The sequence below is a fragment of the Acomys russatus genome, chromosome 3 (genome assembly GCF_903995435.1).
Source record: "Acomys russatus chromosome 3, mAcoRus1.1, whole genome shotgun sequence".
NCBI classification, from domain to species: Eukaryota; Metazoa; Chordata; class Mammalia; order Rodentia; family Muridae; genus Acomys; species Acomys russatus.
The window spans coordinates 69,196,311-69,201,085 of record NC_067139.1 but is presented as its reverse complement, the minus strand read 5'-3'; the positions used below and the strand labels follow the sequence as shown (position 1 = coordinate 69,201,085).

General features: G+C 43.6%; 1 pseudogene; it reads right to left on the bottom strand.

The window, feature by feature from the left end:
- Window positions 1-405: 405 nt before the first annotated feature.
- Window positions 406-1,351, bottom strand: LOC127185755 (origin recognition complex subunit 6-like; annotated as a pseudogene).
- Between the last annotated feature and the right edge of the window lie 3,424 nt (window positions 1,352-4,775).

Sequence of the window (4,775 nt, the reverse complement as noted above, 5' to 3'; positions counted from 1 at the left end):
GTTCAGTCTCTGTGAGCCCCCATGGGCCCAGGTTAGTTTATTCTGTAGGTTTTTTTTTAATCTTTAAAAAATAAGCACTTATTAATTTAGGCTGTATAACGTTGATCTAGTAATATAAAAATTTAAAACACCACAAAATAAATAAAACGTCTAAAATACCTTTCAGTTTGAAATTTGCATTCTAGGTTAAGTCAGGAGACTTCCTTAACCTTAACGTAATAGAAGCAAAATGACCCCAACTCCATCCCATAGGAGAGGACAGACCTGAGTTTACGGAGGTGAGGTGCCTAGTGCTAGAGAGTCTTCCGTATTGAGACATCCTCAGAATGCCTGGTATACAAGTTTAGACAAGATCCCCTTGCCTTTCATCTCCGACTGAAGAGCAGGACTGCAACAAAATGGAAGTCACTTTGATGTGGCTGTTTGAACTTTGGTGGCATTTTCCAAAATCTTCTTTTTCCATTCTTCATAATCCTGTGTCAGATCTTCATCTTTTGGTGGTTTTTTTAGGGGTGGAGGGGATGGGGTTCCATTACTTCTCGTTTCTTTTGCTGGTGGTTCAAGCACTATTTATTTATTTGCCATTATATATACAGTCCTCTGCCTGCTTCTACACCCACATGCCAGAAAAGGGCTTCAGATTAAGTTATAGATGGTTGTGAGCCACCATATGGTTGCTGGGAATTCAACTCAGGACCTCTTGAAGAGCAGCCAATGCTATCAACCTCTGAGCCATCTCTCCAGCCCGCACTAGCTTCTTTTTCTTCAATACAGGACTAGCTAAATCTGCAGACTCTCTGTTAATCTGATGCCCAATTTTTTTCTAACTGCTCACACAGCCAATTAAATATTGCTTTTTTTCACACCAGATGTAGTTATCATTTTGATTTTTATCCACATTTAGCTTTAGAATTTTGCATGCTGAAAGTAGCGCGGCAGTGGTGGAGAGTGGCCTGAATAAGTCAAGACCTGCTCGCTGCACTTCAGGAACACTGGACCCATAGCTTTGCAGCCATGTTCACTGCTTCTGTACAGCTGAACTTTAGAGGTAGGTCTCTTATTCCAATATTTGAATTCATTCCCAGTCACCACTCAAAAGATCTAAGACAGCTCTGATACATCTTCTTGGCCAAACCAGAGAGTTTAATTAAATAAGCTCTATCCAAGGGGCACTTCATATCGGAAGCTGCAAGTCCAGGCATCTGACAGCATTGCTGGATTCTGAGCTATGTGCAGACAGATTGATGCACTTCAGTTTAGAGAGGCACAGGCACTCCTCTGCTCTCCTCAATACACTCGGCTCCTCAAGGTCTAGACACGAGGCAAAGTGCTGTAATAGCTCCAACTCCATCGCTGGAAGCAATCTATTCTGTAGGTCTTATCATGGTGTCCTTGATCCCTCTGGCTCCTTAAATGCCCCCCCCCCCCACTCTTCCACAAGACCCTCCAAGCTCAGCCTATTGTTTGGCTATGGGTCTCTGCATTTGTTTCCATTAGCTGCTGGATGAAGCCTCACAGAAGACAGATATGCTAGTTTCCTGTCTGCAAACATAGCAGAGTATCATCCACAGTGACAGGGGTTGGCTCTCTCTCTCGCTCATGGGGTGGGTCTCAAGTTGGGCCAGTCATTCGTTTGGCATTCCCTCAGTCTCTGCTCTATATTTATCCCTACACTTCCCATAGGTAAGACAAATTTTGGCTTGAAGGTTTTATGGGTGGGTTAGTGTCACCCTCCCTCCTCTGGCACCCATATGCCCCTGCTGCTAGTTGTCTCAGCTGGGGTAACCTCCATAGACTCCCAGAAGCCTCCCCGTCACAGAGATTTCCCCCACTAATTTTCACTCTCTTTCCTGGTCCTCCCTGAACTTCTCTCCTCCCTCTCTCACCCACACTCCTATGTCTATTTTATTTCCCCTTCTGAGTGAGATTCAAGCATCTTCCCTTGGGGTCTCTTTGGTTTCTTTGGGCCTATGGATTGTATCACGGTTATCCTGTACTTTCTGGCTAATATCCACTTATAAGAGAGTACACACCATACATGTCTTTCTGGGTCTGGGTTACCTCACTCAGGATGATATTTTCTAGTTCCACCCATTTGCCTGCAAATTTGACGATGTCCTTGGTTTTAATAGCTGAGTAGTATTCTGTTGTGTAAATGTACCACTCTTTCTTTATCCATTCTTTGGTTGAGGAACATCTAGATTATTTCCAGATTCTGGCTGTAACAAATAAAGCTGCTATGAATACAGCTGAGCAAGTGTCCTTGTGGTATGATGGAGCATCTTTTTTTTTTTTTTTTTAACTTTACATCCTGGTCATAGGCCCATCCCTCCTCTTCTCCTGGTCCCAACCTCTCTCCCTCCCCTTTCTCTCCCCTCCCCTATTCCTCAGAAAAGGGGAGCCCCTCTTCCCATCCACCCCAGTTCATCAAGTCACATCAGGGCTGTGCATGTCCTTTTTCCTTGTAGCCTGGCAAGGCAGTCCTGCTGGGGTGATTAATGAAAAAGCTGGCATCAGAGTCCATATCTGCTCCCCTTATCCAGCCTTTGCTCCCCTTTCTAGAGGATCCACATGAAGCCTGAGCTGCCCATTGGCTACATCTTTGTAGGGGGCCTGGGTCCAGTACATTCATGGTCCTTGGTTGGTGCTTCAGTCTCTGCTTAGTTACTTGCTCTGGTCTTCTTGTGGAGCTCCTATCAGCTCCAGGTACTTTTCTCTTTCCCCCAACTTTTCTGAAAGGTTCCCTATGAATCCCTCACTGTTTGTCTATAAGTCTGAGCATCTGTTTTGAACTGCTGCTGGGTGGAGCCTCTCATAAGACAACTCTGTTAGGCTCCTTTCTGCAAGCGTAGCAGAGTAATAGTGTCAGGGCTTGGCTCTCTTCCATGGGGTGGGTCTTGGGTTGGGCCAGGCATATCTTGTAGGCAGGGTAAATTTTGTACTGAGGTTTTTGTGGGTGGGTTGGTTTTCCCCTCCCTCTACTAGGAGTTTTGTCTAGTTAGGGGGTATCCTCTTCAGACACTGTGGCCCCTGCTACTAGGAGTCTCTGCCAGACTCCCCCTCATATCCTCCATTGGTTCCATTGGAATTTGAGTTATAGACAGTTGTGAGCTGCTGGGAATTTGAACCCGGGTCCTTTGGAAGAGCAGCCAGTGCTCTTAACTGTTGAGTCATCTTTCCAGCCCCAATATATTTTCAGGTTTATGGGTTTTGTTTTTGTTTGTTTGTTTGTTTGTTTGTTTGTTTTTTCTTTTTCTCTCCATCTGGTGTACACATTCTTGATTGTTGTAGCTTTATGGTAATTACAGAAGTCACTTCGTGCCAACGTGCGGACTATTTTTTTTCATAATCTGCTAGAAGCCAGTTCCAGCACACACGGTAAACCAATTTTGTTGCAGCATTGGTGAATGACCAGCTGATGGCTGGTGTTTTTATACTTTAACTCTTTCTCTTTGAGGTTGATGGCCTTGCTATTTACTTAAACTGGTAAGGAAAAGGGAGGGAATAGGGAATTGAAGGCAGGATTCACAGATTCAGGGCCTGAAACCTTATCAATTGAACTATGCAGGCCTTCTCCTCTGTGTTCTCTATTCCCCTTCCTTGGGTCTGTATTATATGGCTAAGTCCACTTATATGTGAGTTGTCTCCTGTGCCAATGAGCTCAAGGCTCTTCCCCACTTTCTCTTCGAATAGATTTAGTGTCTATGGTTTTATGTTGAGGTCTTTGATCCACTTGGACCTGAGTTTTGTGCAGGGTGATAAATATGGATCTATTTGCATTTTTTCTACATGTAGACATCCAGTTAGACCAGCACCATTTGTTGAAGATGCTGTCTTTTTTCCATTGTATGGTTTTGGCTCCTTTGTCAAAAATCAAGTGTCCGTAGGTGTGTGGTTTTATTTCTGGGTCTTTGATTCAATTCCATTAATCAACCAGTCTACTTCTATGCCAACAGCATGAAGGGATATTGGAGTTAAAAATATTTATTTATTTATTTATTATGTATATAGTGTTCTGCCTGCGTGTAACACGTGCAGGTCAGAAGAGCATGTCAGATGACATTATAGATGGTTGTGAGCCACCATGTGGTGGCTGGGAATTGAACTCAGGACCTCTGGAATAGCAGTCAGTGCTCTTAACCTTTGAGCCATCTCCCAAGTCATGGATTTTGTCAAAGGATTTATCAGCATCTAATGAGATGATCGTGTGGTTTTTCCAGTTTGTTTATATGGTGGATTACATTCACGTATTTTTGTATATTGAACTACTCATGCATCCTGCGATGCCGGCTACTTGGTCTTGGTACCCATGCATCCTGCGATGACGGCTACTTGGTCTTGGTGGATGATGTTTTTGATGTGTTCTTGCATTTGGGTTGTGAGTATTTTATTGAGTATTTTTGCAAAAATGTTCATAAGACAAGTTCTCTTTTTTTGTTAGGTGTTTGTGTGGTTTAGGTAGCAGGGTAACTCACAGAATGAGTTTGGCAATGTTCCTTCTGTTTCTCTTTTATGAAATACTTTGAGGAGCATTGTTATTAGATTTTCTTTGAAAGACTGATAGAATTCTGTGCTAAAACCATCTGGCCCTGGGCTTTTTTTGGTTGGGAGACTTTTTTTGTTTTCGTTTTTGTTTTGTTTTGAGACAGGGTTTCTCTGTGTTAGCTTGGCTGTCCTAAACTCGCTTTGTAGACCAGGCTGGCCTCGAACTCATAGTGATCTGCCTGCCTCTGCCTCCCAAGTGCTGGGATTAACGCGTGTTCCACCACACCTTT